Genomic DNA, 19,819 nt, shown 5'->3' with positions numbered 1-19,819 from the left:
CTTCGCTCATGCACTCACAACACCTGTCCACTTCCCGTTCTCGGTCATTCATCCGCAGCTGACTTTAATTCACCACCCCTCCATTCACTGACCCATTCATCCATACACCAAACAATTTTTCACCAAAGTGCATTCATTATTATTTATAGTACAGCTAATATTTGTTAAGGTGTATAGTATTTCAACAGCTGTATATCTTTTCATTTATCTTAAAACCTAGTTTCGCACAGCTTTCGTTCACTACAAACAAAATCGTTATTATATGCTATGAACACAAGAAATGGCTAACTGTGAGCTATAGTCTGAACGAAGATAATATGGAAGTCTAGTTGTACCCTATCTATTGGGAAAATTGTTCCTATATGTGATTAACACAAAGGAAATGGCAAAATTGTAAAGGACATAAACGGAACGAAACACTACGGAATATTCTAATAATATTCAAAGAAAATAATCAGCGTTACCTTCAAGTAACAGCAGCTCAAGAACATAACTAAAATGAAAGAAAACATCAGATTAAACAAGACAAAATACTTAACATTTCTGTCAGCCTAAAAACGTAATGAAAGAAAACAGCATACAAGATACTTCTCTCTCTCTCTCTCTCTCTCTCTCTCTCTCTATCTATCTATCTATCTCTATCTCTCTCTCTAAAAATACCCAATGGTATAAAAATACCCCGTGGTCCACGTTTTCCTCGCAGCGCATCATCTAACTGTTGGTGGAAGTTACCCAAATCTACCGCAAAGCCCAGGCATGTACCCAAATGGACCCTAATTGTCAAGGGGAATTACAGCCAACACTTAGCCTAAGTCAAACACCACTGCAGTTTCACCACCACAATCACCAACATTCACCACCACAATCACCACCATTACCACAATTATCATCATTAGAGGCCATGCAGCAAGAGGAGTAAATAAACAGGAAAGAAAAAAGGGAAAGGGAAAGCCTGGACGGGTGAAATGGAGGACGGTGTATGAGAGAGAGAGAGAGAGAGAGAGAGAGAGAGAGAGAGCACTTTACCTTGTAAGACCTGCCAGTCCGACTCTTATGTGGTTGGGCTTAGGGCTGATGGGGAAATATGGGCTACTGGTTAGAGGATGAGGGCCGTTTGATGGTAATTTTAGGATACAGGCTATAACACACACACACACACACACACACACACACACACACACACACACACATTCTCTCTCTCTCTCCTCAGTGAGATTCCAGTGACCTTTGTGTTCACCAAAGAAGAAGGTAAAGAGGGTTAAGAGGAGGAGGAGGAGGAGAAGGAGGAATGGAGAAAATACGAAAGTAATAGGTAAGGGGAGAGGGTTAAATTATGTGTGAAGGAAGAGTAAGGAGGAAGAGAAGAAAAGAAAGGAGAAAATATATAATAAGGAAAAATAAGATGGAATAAAAGGGAAAAAAAGAAGAGGAAAACAAATATAATTAACAAAAAGGAAAACAATGAGAATAATTAAGACAGGAGGGAATTTGCAAGTTTAAAAAAAAAGGGGAAAATAAAATCGCGGCCACACTACATGGACAAGAAGCAAAGAACATGAAACGTGAAGGTAAAAAAAAAAAAAAAAAAAAAAAAAAAAAAAAAAAACGAAAATTAATAGCAGAAAGGAAAAGAGATGTTGAGCTAACGAGGATAAGTGGATAACGACCACTGGCGACAAAACCCCACCCAAAATTATAGTAATAACAAAACAATTCGATTTCCCAAGGCATGAGACAAAAACAATGGACAACTCAACACAGGAGACTTCGGCCTTGCCCCCACCTCGGCCCTGGGAAGAACCGGACTGGAGCCGATAAATAACAGCCGTGCCGAGAGATAATATCCGCCGGGCTTGATTTACCAGCCTGTTAAATCTCCGGCTCTGACTGAGGGGTGGCGAGTTTGCTGGACGAGCTGTAATATCCAGTGAGGCCATGAGCGGGAAAAACCAAGCGAGGAAAAAACGCACCAAACATATTGACTGAGTTTTCCTTCTTTTACCAATATATATAGTTCATTAGCTCATATTTCCTACATTCCGCACAATTTTTTTCGAATTTAAAGGCCACTTCGGGTTTAGCAATACTCTTTAAATCAACCCTAACGGCAATTTTTCATTTCAAAGTAACGGTTCGATAGCGGACGTTGGTGTAGGGCGCACCAAGACCAGCAACTCCATATGGCTATAATTAACGGCTCTTTGGCCAATATGCCGGAACGATTCCTTTTTTCCTTCTAATTACTTGTATTCAAAATTCCTCCCTTCTCCAACTACTTTTGTTACATTGCTTTTGTGACTGGACTATAATTAATATTTTTTGGGTCAATATACAGCCAGGATTCCTCTTTTTTTACAACTATTACGACTGCTGACCTCATTTAGGGGTTCTTCTGCGTTCCTACTGTTGTACTTAAGCATTTTTGTTTCGTTGGTTCAACCTCCTCACTCAGCATGTTAATCATCCTACCACTTTCGTCTTTCATACCAGATTTAGGCTGGTACGCTCATGATTAGCAGCGCTGTTTATGTTTCCGTATTATGTTTTTACCTCCCTTCCTATACATGTATCATCTCCCTTGCCAGTGTGTTTGAAAATAATAATAATGATGATGGACCATAATAATCTGGTGGTTTCGATTTCTCTTTCTCTGATACTGTTCAAGCTTACGTGTTGTTACTTATCGCCTGCCTTTAGCATGGCGGTGCGATAAAGTTTTTGCCAGCGCCTGTGTGTGTGTGTGTGTGTGTGTGTGTGTGTGTGTGTGTGTGTGTGTGTGTGTGTGTGTGTGTGTGTGTGTTTTCCCAACATCAGGAAAAGCTGTGGACGAATTTTCACCAAACTTTCGGAAAATGGCAACTATGTGGATGTGCAAAAGCCTATTGTTTTTGTTGTGGATCTGATCAATGACGGCCGAATTTTTTTTTTCCGAAGCGTGGTGACTGAATTCAGTAGTTTTGTGAATTTTCTTTAAATTTATTTTGCAGGTAATTTGTACCTTATCCAACGACATAATTTTGGCGGGCAATTTCGGCCCCCGAATGCTTTCGGTTCATTTTTTAATGTGTCTATTGTCTTGCAAATGTTCATAGACGTATTACTGCATACTTCCGTGTTACTTCGGTGTGTGTGTGTGTGTGTGTGTGTGTGTGTGTGTGTGTGTGTGTGTGTGTGTGCGCAAAAAAAAAAAAAAAAAAATATAGGAATTCGTTACATGTTTGTTTACCGTTGCCGATTGTACTGGCATGTTGTTTTCTTTACTCTTGTTCTTGCTAACGTAATGTTCCGTTGCCGTATTTCTTTTTTTTTTTTTTTTTTCTTTTTTTTTTTTTTTTTAACTAGCACATGGTTTGCGTGGCCAGCTCAATGTCCGCATAACTGACAGATGACAAACTAATCGACTGGCTGCTTACCCCTTCAGTCCGAGGACGCACATCACTAAGGCTACCGTCAGAATTTCATACAACTCTGGAGACTAGTCAGACTAATGGGATACCAATTCACTTCAATGACGTATTTATTCATCCCTATTACCTACTAACAAAGGGTAGTCAGCGCCGGAGAGATTTTTCGAACTGAAGGGGTTTGTTACGGTTTTATTTAACAACATCGCTATCAAATAAAGGTCCTTCCTACCCTGACTACAAATCGTCTGGCAGTTCCCTGGGTAAACTAAGAAATGTCATAGTACTGTAATAGCGGGGTTAAGTGACCGCGGTGAGTTGATTGGCGGACAGAACTGGCCCAATGAGTGACTTATGGTGTGTAGTGAGTGGGTGAGTGGAGGTGTGTAGTGAGTGGGTGAGTGAAGGTGTGTGAGTGGATGCGTGACGTGTGGGCGAGTGAGAGGATGAGTGGACGACTGATGTGGAGAGGCAAGTGTGGTCAGTGGATGAGCGACATATGGCGAGGGAAGTAAGTGGTGTAGGAGTGATGTGGTGGATGAGTGCGTGGATAAGTGACTGGTATGGTGAGTGGATTGAGTGGTGTACGTGTAACCATACTTTTATGTAATTGTACCTGTAACCATACCTTGTAACCATATCTTTATACTATAACCTGTAAAGTAGAACTTGCAGTGTATAACAGTATATGTATCTAATAGTGAGTGCCTACGTGACAATTAGTTCACGTATCAGCAGATTTCAAAAAATGCTGACGCCTACAGCCGCCTCCCTCGCACTGCTGCGGCCAGCTGGAGGGCTGGCATAGAACGAGTTGGACCTGTGCTTGTCTTCTCTAAATAAACTCCCCTTGAAACTACATCAAGACCTTTGGATTACTCCTAACTGGGTGTGAGAGGGGTGGAATATAGGTGTGACGTGGTGGATGACTGAGTGGATAAGTGACTGGTATGGTGAGTGGCGTGGGCTGTGACGTGGTTGATGACTGAGTGGATAAGTGACTGGTATGGTGAGTGGAGTACGTGGCATGAGGTGTAACGTGGCGGATGAGTAAGTGGATAAGTGACTGGTATGGTGAGTAGAGTAAGTGGCGTGGGGTGTGTCGTAGTGGATAAGTGACTGGTATGGTGGGTGGAGTAAGTGTCGTGGGGTGTGACGTGGTGCATGAGTGAGTGGAAATGTGACTGGTATGGTGAGTGGAGTAAGTGGCGTGGGGTGTGACGTGGTGCATGAGTGAGTGGAAAAGTGACTGGTATGGTGAGAGGAGTGAGTAGTGTGCGGTGTGACTGGGGTGGAGGAGTGATTGGATAAGTAACTGGCATCCTCAACTGGGTGGTTCAGTCATTACCCTCACACTCAGCATCCGCTCTCTCTCTCTTTCTCGGCCCTTCCATTCAACACGGTCTTCTAATTCCTTTATCATCCTTACTCACACCATTCACTCGACCATGCACTGAATAATTACAGCTCACTGCTATTCACTGTTACATCACGTTATTCCCTGCCATGTGGTTATTTCTTTATCTTTACTCACTGCCACATGGTTACTGTTATCCTGTTATTTATATTTACTGAGATATTTAACGACGACAGCTGAAAATCACTATTATACATTTATTCACTGTTAAACGGGCATTCACTGCACGTCTGTTATTGTTTTGGCTACAATCACTGTTTTTCACTCAAACTCTTTATTTCTCACCGTTATACCATGTCATAGACTGGTGTCCTGTTTACCACACCTGCAAAACACCACCAAAACATCACACCACCACACCACGCTACCCTCACACTATGCTACCAGATCCCATAACAATGAAATACCACATACCATCTCACGCCACTACTTTTATATCATCACTATCCTAATATACCACAAGATCATTCTACATCACACTAGGACCATAACACCACCACAACAGCACTACCCTGCATCAGCACATCACATACAACATCCTACACCACCAAGATGACACCACAAACACAACGCCCTACATCACCAAGACATCATCACCATCACACCACCAACACAACACACCCCCACACACATCATTATACCAACAACACACTACACATCAACACAACACCATCAAACCAACGCCATAAACGCATTCAGCTCCATAACACCATCACACCAACACAACACCACTATGGAAGCAACACCACTATACCATTACACCAGCGACCAGTATACACGGGTGACTAGCCATGTGAAACGACCCTCCTGCCTCACCCCTAATGCTTGCAGAGAGAGAGAGAGAGAGAGAGAGGAACATATGTCGGTATATTCCATCTATTTTTGTTAATGAAAAGAAGGAACTAAGGGCTTAAAGACAGCAATATGTTCCCTCCAAGAAAAAACAAAATCAAGACAATAGAGAGCCAAATTCATGATCCGTTCTTTTCGAGGCGCTGGGGACGAGAATACTAATGACGATGAGAGAGAGAGAGAGAAACACCTCCGCCACCCGACACACCCTCCACATCCTGTAAATACCAGTGCCCCTCACCACACTTGAAAGAAAGCGGGTCCATGACCATTTCGTAAACGCGCCTTCCCAATTCAAGTCCTCTATTATCTATCTATCAATGTATCTGTAATCCCAGAAAAGACGGCCACAAACAAATCGCTTCCTTACAAATTCATCCTCAACCAACTTTTTTTTTTTTCCCCCCCACTATAATATGAAAATTATGAAATGATTTGAAACGTTCTCAATATCTTGTATACACCTCGCTGCCATATTGCGCCACGCTGGAACTCAGCATGCAGTCGTGTTCGTTATGTAACATTTCCTGACTTAAACTTCCAACATTCCTACACAATGTCCCTGAGTATTATTAGTGGTATTATTATTTTAGCTTAAGCCTTATACTATTCCCTTAATATTATTATTATTATTATTATTATTATTATTATTATTATACCGGTATTTAATGTTTGTTTGGACCCTATACGATGTCCCTAAGGCCTACTATTATTATTATTATTATTATGATACCGGTATTTAATGTTTGTTTGGACCCTACACGATGTCCCTAAGGCCTACTATTATTATTATTATCATCATCATCATCATTATTATTATTATTATTATTATTATTATTATTATTTAGCTTAGCCAGGCAACTTGCTAAATGAACCGGATCTGCGTGACTCAATAAAATAAAAATGCAACAAATAAATAAATAAATTCGATTTCTCGCCTGAGAAGCATCAGGCCCTTACAATATTCCCAATACCGTTAACTCTCTCAGCCTCCTAGTACATACTCTCAGCTGGGATGCAATACTAGACTAACTGGATCCTGAGACGGCTTGGTGTCTTATAACTGGAGACTCACTTATCTATTTTTATCTACGTCTCCTACCGCACGACGTCCGCAAGCATTCTCTGTTATCCTACTGCTCTGATTTGCAAGTGGGGAGAAGAGAATGAGAGAAGTGAGTGAAGAGAAGGGAGGGAGAGAAAAGAGGAGATGGGGAGATGGAAGAGAGAGAGACGAGGGAGGAGTAAGACAGAAGGGAGAGACAGATGTGAGAAAAAAAATAAAAGATAACAATAAGATAAAGGAGGGAGAGAGGAGAAGGCAGGGAAGATATGAGAGTGGAGAGAGAGAGAGAGAGAGAGGGAATGGAAAGAAAACAGGAGACAGAAGTAAGTCAAGATAACGGAAGGTTGAGGAGGGACGAGAAGCACACTTACTTCAGCAGCATATTCTCTTGGCCAAATACACAGAGATTGACACCTTATTTAACACGTCACATCACCTTGCATCAGTATACGCCTTGGCTCACTCTTATATAACTGTGAAACACCACCACACCTTGCCTAACAATGGCACTATAATTTTAAGTACGGTAGCTTTATGCATTACGTATCAGTGTTAGTTTGCAGGCTTAAATCAACTTTACTCCTCTGGCACCGTGTAGCTCATTTTCTTCTCTATGTTCTATGTAACTTTACTTAACTCTCTCTTCTGGCTTTTTTTTTTTTTTTTTTTTTTTTTTTTTTTTTTTTTGACACTGTATATACTGGGTAACTCTCATTTTTCTACACTCTGTAATCTGCGTAACTCTTAATTCTCTCCACCACCGTAAGTCTTTAGGTAAATCAGGGCTCAAGTTGTCTGGGTCGTGGTGTAACTCTGTCAATATGTAACTCTCAACATTGCTGTGTACCTCTCAAGTCTTTAAGCAATAAAAATTTAAATTTCGACACTACCCACTGTTCATCTCGGCAACTCAAACAATATTCAACATTTCTCACTGTTTATATCTTTGTACTGCATTTCCTGTCATTGCATCAACATTCCTCCCTACTTATACCCATGTATCTCGGCAACTCAACATTCCCCATTGTCTAAATCTTTCTCTCTTTCTCACTCAGTTATCATCAGCATTCCCCACTCTCTGCAATTAAACTTTCACCAACACCCCCTACCGTCTATATCTCTACATCTGTGCAGGTCCAGTTTCCCCACACAGTATTCATGGCGCACCAGCACGTCGCAGTGTATGATGGCTGCCTCAAGGAACAGGTAACATCAGACACCGAGGAACAAGACTAGTAATCCTCTCTAGCTCTACTCCAAGCCTAAAACAAGTCCAGGAAAAGTATTCAGAAAGGATCGTAAGCATTTTTTTTTTCCCCCACGCCTTTACTTCCCCATTAGGAGAGCTGGGGCGCGGGGGTAGATTACACAGCCCTAACATTTCAAACGAGGGTGACCGATGCTCTCCCCTGGGCCACATTACGTGATACAAAACCTTATGGGCCATATCTGGTTGGAATCCCTTCACCCACAAGACCACCAGGCGTCCATCTGGTTTTATGGTTACCACCCAGCGCATAAATGGTTTCCTGGGTAACAGGAACCCGTTTGGCTTTCACTAGGAGCACTATCTGAAGGCAGCAAAAATATAATGAACAGCAATGTATGTCATGAGACTGAAAGGATAAACAACCCATACCGTACAGGTCCACTGAGGGGCGACTCAAATTCAGGGGACTATTTATTAACTTTCTGAAGCCTAACGTGTACCAAACGGCTTTGTATACACTCGGCTTGTCTTATGCAACCACCAGAGCACTTCCGGATCAAATCAGAATAACTAAACACTACGGAAAACAAAACAATCTGCGGTAACAGGTAGCTTAACTATTACGGAGACATGTCCATCGATCAACCTGTCAAGGATTCTTTATACATACGGCTCCTTAGGCTACACTCACAAACTTTCTCAGGCTTAAGCTGTGTGTCAGACTGCTTTGTTTACTGTATTAGCCTACCTCCATCCACACACCTGCCAAATACAGCAAAACCAGAGATGAGCATTACACAGGACAAGTACGATAAAACCCAGCCAATTCTGATAATATTCTACTTCCATGGCAACTGGTCTACCCTAACACCAGGCTGAGATCCTTTGTAAATACTTTCAGAGTCCACAGTGCAATTTACTTTACAAGTGTTCCTTCTTACCCCCAACCCACACCCCCTTCCCCTCACCCACCAGCCTCTACCCCAACTCCACCTCACTCCCACCCTCCATCCCTTTCTTCCGTGGGCAACGGCTTGAGGAGGCTACATGATACTCTGCTCTCTCTCTCTCTCTCTCTCTCTCTCTCTCTCTCTCTCTCTCTCTCTCTCTCACACACACACACACACACACACACACACACACACATACACACACACTCTTATCTTTGTGTAAAGGAACGAGGAAGGTAACTGATACGATAGGAGAGGAAAATACATGACGGCGAAGGGAGGGGAGGGGAGGGGATGATAGGAGTGGGGAAGGGGGAGGGACCGGGGAGGGGAAAGGGGGAAGGAGTGGAGGAGAGAAAGTTGGTGACGAGGAGGAAACAGCCCTAACCTTGGAGAGAAGAGGGAAAGTACATTTACCATAATAGGGAAGGGGAAGAAGGAGAATCAAGTGTGTGTGTGTGTGTGTGTGTGTGTGTGTGTGTGTCAAAGACACGATAAAGACGTATATATAAGAATCAAGAGGTGTTCGAAATCAATAGGAAAGCACAGAGGCTTGAAAATAAAGGTGCAAAAATAAGGAAGAGGTAGAATCACGAGAATATGGAAAAAGTAAAATGACAAGAGCGATATCTGAATGAGAATTATGTTGTAAGAAGAATCAGTCAGAATGAAATAAAGAGGTGTGAGAATGAACGAGCGCATGTAAGAAAACTGGAAAGAAAAGAGTGTAATGAGAGATAGGAGTCAAGCGTATGAGAATGAGGAAGTGTAAAGATGCAGGAGTATACTGTATGTATGAGGAGTAGAAGTGAACCATGACGGTAGGAAAATAAGTGTTAAAATCAAGAATGAGAAAGTAAGACGGCAATAAAGGTGTGTGAGAATCAGGAGGTAAACAGAATGAAGGGTAGGTTTAAGAGGTGCAAGAGTGAAGGTAAGCTCTGCAAGATATGAATATGTAAGAGTGAGTGGGGTCCAGGCGACGGGAGGGGAGAAAAAAGAAAAAAACACACGACGCAGCCAAGAAAAGGAATGAGGGAGGAGGAGGGTAAGGGGGAAGAGAAGGGGAGGGAAAGGATGGGGGTGGGAGGAATGAAGGGAGCAGTGGAGCAGAAAGATATGAGGGAGGGATGGTGATGAAGGTGAACGAGGATAAAAATGGTGATGATGATAATGGTGGTGCTGAACGACAGAAAAAGAACAGAGGAGGATGAGTTGTGGTGATGATTAATAATGCAGAAAGAAATAAAGGAGGAGAAATGATGATAATGATGATGATGATGATGATGATGATGATGATGATGATGAGGAGGAGGAGGAGGAGGAGAAGGAGGAGGAGCGGGGAGAGGCTAAGGAGAAGGGAATATGAGGGTGGAATGTGAATAGATGGAGGAAGGAATGTGAAGCGGACGGACGAGGAGGTAAGGAGGAAAAAACTGAGGGAGGGGACGGGAGAGGAGGGGCGGGGTAGAGAGGACGGGAGGGGAGGGGAGAATGGAGGATAGGAGATAGATGGAAAAGAAGAAAAAGAAGAGTGGTGGGGATGAGACAGAAGGAAAAGAGGAGAATGTGACAGAAATGACATGAAAGAATACCCCCCCCCCAAAAAAAAGGCCATATGAACATACGTATGGCAGAGAGAGAGAGGAGGGGTAACATGGGTAAGGGCTGAGGTAAGTAGGTGGGTAACAAGACATACCACCGAAATATAAACAAACGGCGGCCATGATGGAAAGTGTGTGGAGTTCCCGCTAGGTGGCTCTCTCTCTCTCATCTGAAATCACGCTGTCTTCAACCTAAGTTTTTCCTCATTCGTCTCACTTTCAGTTTACTTACTCTCCAAATCACTAGTTTTCCATTTTCTTCGTCCCAATTCGTCTCACTTTCAGTTTTCTTTACTTACTCTCCAAAACACTGTAATTTCCCATTTTCTTTACCTAATTTCTTATTTTCTGTACTAACACCTGGTAAACCTAATCATCATTCTGAGCCTTTTTATTTCATCATTCTAGTACGGTACAGTATTTTTTTGTCCTCTCCTCCTCTCTTCCTCAAAGACCTCAATTTCAGTTTTCACTTTAATGTTCATTGCATACAACACACACACACACACACACACACACACACACACACACACACACACACAACTATTACATCCTAAATACCTTGCAATACGCCATCTGTGTGTGTGAGAGAGAGAGAGAGAGAGAGAGAGAGAGAGATGGCGGAGGGGGCCGAGCAAAAGGAAGGTGGGTCGTCAGACAAAGAAATAGAGAAGAGCATCGAGCTGTGGACTTCCAGTACGAAAAATTATAGGAGAGGAAAGACAGCATGAAGGATGTACAGGGTGAATACAATAGCCAACAGGAAATGAGGCAACAAGATTAAGAGAGAAAAGGGTGAGAGGAGAGGAGAGGAGAGGAAGCCAGAGGAAAACTGTGATAAAGAATAACGATGGGAGAGGAAAGGGGAACAGAGAAGATGAGAGATGGGAATGAGACAGACAAGTGAAGGAAGAAAAGTAAAGTGAGGAAGAAGGAAGAGAGGAGAAACAACGACGAGGGACCAGAGATGACGGAAAATATGAGAGAGAAGTAGCCACGGAAAGGGAAAAGGGTGTAGAGAAAAGAAGAGAATGGGAGGGAACAGACGAGAGACGCACAGAGTGAGACGGAGGAGATTAGTGGCATTGAGAGTGAGAGAGAATAAGAGAGAAGAGACTGAGAAAGAAGAAGTAGAAGAGAGTGTGAAAGAAGTGTGAGACAAAGAGACTGGCGGAGGAGCGAGAAGTAGGGTGTGAGTCTGAGACAGAGAGAGAGAAGGGGCAAGCATAGGGGAAGAGAGTTGGTGGTGGTGGTGGTGGTGGTGGTCGTGTTGAGTTCCACATGAGTTAACTGTACCCAGGAATGTGACACTCCTCCTACCTACCCTGCCTCTCCTTCCATCCTGCCTCAACTCCTGCCATACCCTGCCTCACCTCCTGACGTACCCTGCCTCTCCTTCCACTCTACCTCAATTCCTGCCCTACCCTGTGTGTCTCCCGCTCTACCTCTTGCTCTACCTTTTCTCCAATCACCCTGCCTCACCTCCTGCCCTACCCTGCCTCACCCCATACCCTGCCACACATGTCCTCTTGCCCTGCCCATTTCCTCCTCCCATCTGCCTAACATGTCTTTTCCTCCACCGCCTCACCTTCTACCCTGCTTTCTCTTCTCTTTTGCCTTACCCATCTTCTCCTCCTTAGCCCTCTTCCCTTCTGCCTTCCTTCACTTCAGTTCTTGCTACCTCTCCTTCCTCCTTACCAAACTCTCTCTCTCTCTCTCTCTCTCCTTACTTCACTCACTCCTCTGTTCTACCCACCTCCCCTCCCCTGTTCTCCCCTGCCTCATATTTCACCGTCAGTTTTTGCAGATTAACACGCACATTCTCACCTCAAGTCTGCCTCACCCCCTCCATCCTGCCTCACTTCCCTTACCTCACCCCTCCATCCTGCCTCACTTTCTTTACGTCACCCCTCCATCCTGCCTCACTTCCCTTACCTTATCCCTCCATCCTGCCTCACTTCCCTTACCTCACCCCTCCATCCTGCCTCACTTCCCTTACCTCACCCCTCCATCCTGCCTCACCTTCCTTACTTCACCCCTCCATCCTGCCTCACATCCCTCACCTCCCCCCTCCATCCTGCCTCACCTGCCTTCCCTTACCCCTCCAGTCCGCCTCACCTGCCTTCCCTCACACCTCCATCCTGCCTCACCTGCCTTCCCTCACCCCTCCATCCCGCTTCACTTACCTTCCCTCACCCCTCCAGTCTGCTTCAACCTCCTTGCCGCGCAAATTCCTAAGCCTGCCTAACCTCCCATGCCTCACTCGATTGCTATACACCATCATCTTGCCTCTGCCTCACCCCTACATCCTGCCTAATCTTCCCTGACTCGCACATCCTCACACCTGACCCCATCGCCTCTCTCCTTCTCTCTCTCTCTCTCCTCTATAATTTGCCTCACCTTGTCTGCCTCATTCCTTTGGTATACACTCCCACCTCACCTCTATATCCTGCCTCACCCTACCAGCCCACACGTTCCTACCTCTGCCCAACCACTACATCCTGCCTACCCTTGTCTTAACACATCCATCTTACTTACCTTCTCCATCCTGTCAGTCTTCCCTCCATCCCTACCTTTCCATTCTGCCTGCCCCTGCATAACCTCTCCATCCTACCTAACCCTCCACCCTGCCTCATTCATCCACCATGCCTTTCCCTGCCTACCTCTCCACCCTACCTCCTCATCCATCCTGCCTACCCCTACCGCACCCTCCACCCTACCTCATCCATCCTACCTAAACCGCCACCCTAGCTCACTCATCCATCCTGCCTCACCCTTGCCTGACCTCTGCCTAGCCTGCCTAACCCTGCCTGATCCGCCTATAAACAGCGCCATTAATGTGAAGTCCCGGTTATTTTACGAGTTGCAATCTCTGGCGTGCTGCAATGCCCTCATGTCTTTGTCTACACTGCCTCTTTAACGACTCCATCGACGCTCGTTGAACTGGCTGCGCGGTTAACGAGTCTATGCTATCTGTTTAACGACTCAATGCACGCTTCCTGCTCTGGTTAACGAGTCTAGGCTACTTGTTTAACGACTCTATGCTCCTTGGACTGAGTGCGTGGTTAACGGGTCGCTTTTTGTTTTGCTTGGCTGAGCTGCTTCACGACCCTGCACTCTGGCTGGACTAAGGTGGTGAATTCTAGACATGCTCTAACCCTTAAGAGGTCAGAGGTTTCCCTAATCTGCATTAAATCGTGAAGATACAATAAACAGTCCAAAGAAATACCTAATGATGCTGTAATCTCTTTGGCCTAGATGTACAGTATGCCTAAAAATACTGCTCTTTTGTTCTAGCCATCATACAGTATTACCACGCAGGGATTCTCCACTTACTGGACTAGTGGCGAGGTTAACGAACGGCTCACCCAATCCCCTCGTTGGATATGTGTGGTTAATTAGTATGTGTCTTCGTTTAACCCTTCGTCTTAAAATGATTTCACGCACCAACAAGAAAACCTGCCGTCGTTCAGGTTAAATCCTATTATAAATGCCTAAAAATTTCCAATTTTTCTCCGACTAGTTTTGCTTAACGACTCTGGCTCTAGCTAAACTAATCGTCTCTCCTCTCGTTGACACAGCTGCGTGCTTAACGAATCACAACTCTCGTAAACTGTCAGCATTTGCATGAATCTCCATTTACCTGTAACTACCTTGACTACCTGCATGCTTCACAAGTCGCTCTCTCCATTAATCTTTTAGAGGTGAATGACACTCAGGTATTTCTTTCCTGTATATATTTCAGACATCCTTGATCAACTTTTATTCCTGTTGTACGACGGCAATGACCTCTTGTTACGCTGCCACGATCTTCCTTATCAATCAATCAACCAACCAATCAGTCTCTATCCACCGCCATACGATTCTGGTTATCTTCAAGAAATCCCTGTACGTCAAAGTCATTCTGCCAGCCTGGGGTTCCACTCGTACACCACTGGACCATCTTACGCCCAAACAGTTATCTCAAGAGCAAATCGCTGTTATCCACTATTGCTTTTAGAGTAAAAAAAAATGTGAGCTATGAGAAGTACCGCAAGAAATTTTACGAAGCACTTTAGGAATATATTAAGGGGAAACTTTACCTTAATCCAATGACTCAGGTGAATGATTTTTTTATTGGTTTATTCTTGTAATTACTTGGTTGTTTTATTTACAGTACATTATTGGCGAATTTTCACACTAAAGAGGTTACATAAAACCATCAACCTCTTCATTACTAAGAATCTCTCTTCAGTTGTGGCAATAAATAACCAAATAACCAAATAAATAAATAAGACACTATCGGTAAGACTATCTAATCTAGTATGCACTTCACAAGAGGATATCGTACTGAACAGGAAGAGACCAAGAACGCTATTATGCCAACACAGCTTTGTATGCCTCTGTATACCATGAAGAACAGTTGACCACGGTGGCACCCATAACACAGGAACGCCACTACCATACTAAAACATCGTCTACAGTCAAGTGGTTCGGTGTTGCAACGTCTCTCGGAAAGACGCGAGATCGATTTAACACTGGAGAAGGAAATAGTCTAGGGATGAAATTTTCGTTAAAGGTCTTATCTAATTAGCCCGAGACAAACATCTAAAAAAAAGGGGGGGGGGGGGGCAATACTAGCACACCAGGCAGGAGTCAGGAAGCCATAGCAAGTATTCAGTATGGTCTGTGGGTATTGGCGCCCATGTGGTAGCATGTGAAGATACGGCCTGCCTATTGTTGCACGTAGGACTCCGGGCCTCGGGAATGGACTTGTAGTGTGTATGGTTGAGATTACATGCATAAATACATACATACAAACGTACAAACATGAATACAGAGAGAGAGAGAGAGAGAGAGAGAGAGAAACCTTGTCCAGTACTCACCATCAGCACCATCACACCTCAGCCAACCAGGACACCAGACTTACCTGTGGGAGAGAGAACAAGGTGAGATTAGTGAACACAGGCACAGAACACAACATGAATAACTAGCGAAGATGAACAGGGAGAGAACAATGAGAGAACGCCAGCAAGAACACCAGAAACACGCAGGCGGAACATCCAAATAACATGAATAACACCCGATGAACAGAATGGCAAGGGAACAAGAACTAAAGTAACAATGAGTAACTGTTGTATGATAAAACACTAAATTACGTGGCCGTGTGTGTGTGTGTGTGTGTGTGTGTGTGTGTGTGTGTGTGAGAGAGAGAGAGAGAGAGAGAGAGAGAGAGTATAATCATGTGGTCGGTGCGGCGGGGACGGGGTTGAAAAATTGCCTTGAGAGAAAATAAGTGTGCTATCTCTTTTCCTTCCTCGCCCAGGGTTGAGTGGAATTTGAACTCTCTCACTATCTCACACTTGCTCTCTTTCGCTTAGATGATTTGGTTGTCACGTATACAGACCAAACATTCTCTCTCTCTCTCTCTCTCTCTCTCTCTCTCTCATGCACGCACTCACACAGTCTCCCCTTACATACATAATTATATTCCCTCCATCTCCCGTCCACACACACACACACACACACACACACACACACACACACACACACACACACACACACACACACCAGAACCTCTCTCTCGCACAGTAATGTTGGTCCTAATTTGTTTTCATATATCACGGCCTAATGTTGAGTGGTGTGTCATAAAGGGTGCTCTTTGTGTTTATATTACTCTCTCTCTCTCTCTCTCTCTCTCTCTCACACACACACACACACACACACACACACACACACACACACACACACACACCATTAGAGGGACCACTTCTCACAGACAGCAGGGTTCGTGTGCTTTGTACTCAGGCTATATACCTCGCTCTTTCAACTCCTGCCTCATCCTCCCTGCCTTACCTTACTGCCTCACTCTAGCTGCCTTAAACATCCTATCTCCCCTATCACACTAATGCCATCTTTCTGCCTCACTTCTACTTAAACTTTTTTCCTCACCCCTGCCTTACTTGAAACCCTATGTGGCACATTTATATCACCTCTGTTTCACTTTTTCCCTGCCTCATCCTGCCTGCCTCCTAAGTAATTCGACCTCTCTGCTTCACCTCCGTCTTATCTTACCTTGTCTGTCTTGCTCACCTCTTCCTGCCCTGATAGCCTGTCATTTTTTCCTGCCTAACCCCTGCCTCAAGCACCTTCTGTCTCACTGCCTCTTCCTAACCTTTACCTCTCTACCTCCTCCTGTAACTCTTCCAAGTTAACCATTATCTCTCCTTCCTATCTAACCAAACCTCCTCCAACCCTGCCACCCTCTGCCTGATCTTTGTCTACATCAACTAACCCCTACCTGTCTCTACCTACCTAACCAACATCTCTGCCTACCAGACCTCGTCAATCTGCCTTACCTCTACTAACCTAACCCCTCTCTGATCTCCTTTACCGGTACCCCTGCTATATTTCCACCTCTCTTATCTACCTAAACCCTGCCTCAACTAACCCCTACCTTGCCTTTCCCTACTTGATACCGGTTTCACTCACCCTGCCTGACCTGTGCCAACTTCCTTTCTGGACTACCTCCTGCCTACCCTACATTACCCCTGCCTTACCTCTATCTAACGTAATCCCTCTCTCTCTCACCCTTCCTTCCTACCTCTCCTGGGGCGGCATATTCGGAAGGTTAGGAAACTTACTGACACCTCTTCCTTGCCGGTTTAATTTTACAGCTGCTCCATCATTAACTACTGTAGTTTATTCAAAGCCATGTATGTCAATATTTAAAAAATATAAAGAAGCTAAACAGAATACCAATGAGTAGCGTGGAAAATAAATCGTTAAGGAAGAGGTGGTGGGAAGTCTCCTAAGCCGACGAAAACACGGGCACTGGTCCCGGCATACCTCTGCCCAGCCTGATCCCAAATTCCTGACTGTTGTTGCTATCCTTTGCCTGGTCACTACCTTATTAACCCCTGCCTGCCTGCTTGCCTGCCTGCTAGCCTCTCACCCTCGCCCGCCGCCTGCCTGCCTGGTCTCGCCGCCTTTATATCCCAGGCTATTTCCCAGAGCCTCTTCCTCTACTGCCACCCACACCTGCGCCGCACCCCCTCTCTCACCCCATACCCCTACCCCCCACCCCCTCCTCTCTCGCCTTTCTTTCCCTTCTACCCCCCCCCCTTTCCTACCACTTCCCCATTTTCCCTTCCTTCCCTCCTACCTCCCTCCACTACCCTCCCTCGTCTCCCCCTCCTCTCTCGACAACTCTCCATTCTTTTCCTCCTACCCCCTCCCCCTATTACCCTCCCTCTGTTCCCCCCTCCTCTCTCTCTCTCGCCTCTTTCCAGCCCATCCTCTTTTAACCTCCCTCTCTCCTCACTCCCTCCTTTCATCTCTTTTGTATTTTTTCTCTCACTTTCCCTCTTATTCATCTTTCCTCCACTTTCACCATTTTTCTCCCCTTGTTCTTCCACTTTCTTCATCTTCCACTTTCCCCTTTCTTCTCTAGTTCTACCACTTTCCCTATTGCTCTCCTCTCCTTGTTCTTCCACTTTCTCTTCTTCCACTTCCCTTCTCATCCTCCTCTGCTTCCATTTTCCCTCTTCTTTTCCCTCCCACTTCTTGCTCTTTCCCTCCTCTACACCTCTTGTAAATGCACTTTCTTTCTCACCTCCTTCCACATGCACATGACACTAACCCATCTCTTCCTTTTCTACTACCACTACTACTACTATTATTACTGTACTATACTCGTAGTAGGCTACTTATCTACTACTATTACTTCTGCTGGCCTAATACTACTACTACTATAGTTTTTATATCTTTAGACCCTCCTGTTTACCCCGCTCCTCCATGCTCTGTATCCGTATTTCCCTGTTTTTCGTCGCTCTCTCCTGGTACTTCTCCTCCTATCCTCTTCTCTTCCCAGCCTGATATCTCTCTTTACTACTCTCATCTTCACCTAATACCCACGGTAACTCTCTTCTCTTCCTCCTCGTTTACCTACAACTCACTTCCTTCTACTCTCCTTTCCACTTTCCTTTTCCTGTTCATTAGCATCATTTTCCTCCACCTCATTATAAATCTATCTCCTCATCTTTCTCCTCCTCCTCCTAATCCTAATTCACCTCCTCATCCTCTTTTTACACTTTCCTCATTTTCTATCTGCATGGCCCTTTTGTTTCCCCTCCCCCCTCCTCCTCCTAGAATTTTCCTTCACATAATTTTCTACCCTCCCATCTTCCTCTTGTTTTTTCATCGTCATCCGCCTCCTCCTCATCATTATTTTCTACTCTAGGCGTCGGCGGTATCTCCCTCCTTCTTTTACTGTCTCCTTCCTACTCTTCAACTAGTTTCCTCTTCCTCCTCCTAACTTTTCCCTGCTCCTCATCTACCCTCCTGCTCCTCTCAGCCGTTCCCAATATCACTCGGAGCCACAACACCACCAGACTTAATCTAATCAGAGCTAACAAACACACCGCCATCACAACACAATACACCTACCAGCAACACACAGGCCTCCCCCTCGTATTATAAGTGGGTTTGAAACTTTCCTAACACCCGTTCCTCTGCGAAGTATTCAGTACAACACATCACTACCCGTGCCCTCTTGTGTGTCAATGATGCAAGCCATGTAGATATTACAGCGATATACTGCATAACCTGACAGAACGTTAATGCGTAGTTGGCAGAATAAGCTGTTAAGGAAAATGCGTTAAGAAGTTCCAAAACCCCTGACAAGCTCTAACCCCCTGATTAGGATATGTTCTTTCCAAGCTGAATAAAACTGTCAGGCAACAGAGCGAATAAAATGTCAGAATACCACGTCGTAGTGAAGAGATTAATATCCACTATTCCTAACGCCTTATGCCTGAAGTGTTTTCTTAACAAAATGGAATCGTCTGGTAGTAGCGAAAAAATAATGTAGAAAAAAAAGAAAATGAATGAATCCGTACTAAATGGTTTAACGTAACTGAAGCCAACGTAACCCAGCCAGATCAATAACTCTACTTATTGCCACGGCAATCACTGGCTATGTTGAAATTGTACACTTTAGCGTAATACATCTCAAATCAACCCAGTGTTACAGAGTTCAGTCAAGCTACAAAACACACACACACACACACACACACACACACACACACACACACCTGCCATTACGCAAACCACCGAACCGCATCACAAAGCTACAAACCGTACTCTTGCACACTTCAGCAGAAACCACACCACACTCCCCTTCAACACACACACACAACAGTACTAACACTACACACACATCCCACTCCACACCACCCCTCCCACCTCCCAACCCACACCACTCCTCCCACCCACTCACACAGGCCCCCCCATCCACATCACTCATCGCATCCACTCACACCCTCCCCTCCACACC

General features: G+C 44.6%; 1 protein-coding gene across 2 annotated transcripts in view; it reads right to left on the bottom strand.

Moving 5' to 3' along the window:
* Window positions 1-19,819, bottom strand: part of tou (bromodomain adjacent to zinc finger domain 2B toutatis) — an 860,023-nt gene that overhangs the window by 537,331 nt on the left and 302,873 nt on the right. The gene's annotated exons all lie outside the window — the stretch shown is intronic.

Source organism: Coenobita brevimanus, chromosome 65 (assembly GCF_032717465.1).
Source record: "Coenobita brevimanus isolate Jiangsu-jjx chromosome 65, ASM3271746v2, whole genome shotgun sequence".
Classification (NCBI taxonomy): Eukaryota; Metazoa; Arthropoda; class Malacostraca; order Decapoda; family Coenobitidae; genus Coenobita; species Coenobita brevimanus.
The sequence above is the reverse complement of the archived record's forward strand: the minus strand, read 5'-3'. Positions and strand labels throughout refer to the sequence as shown.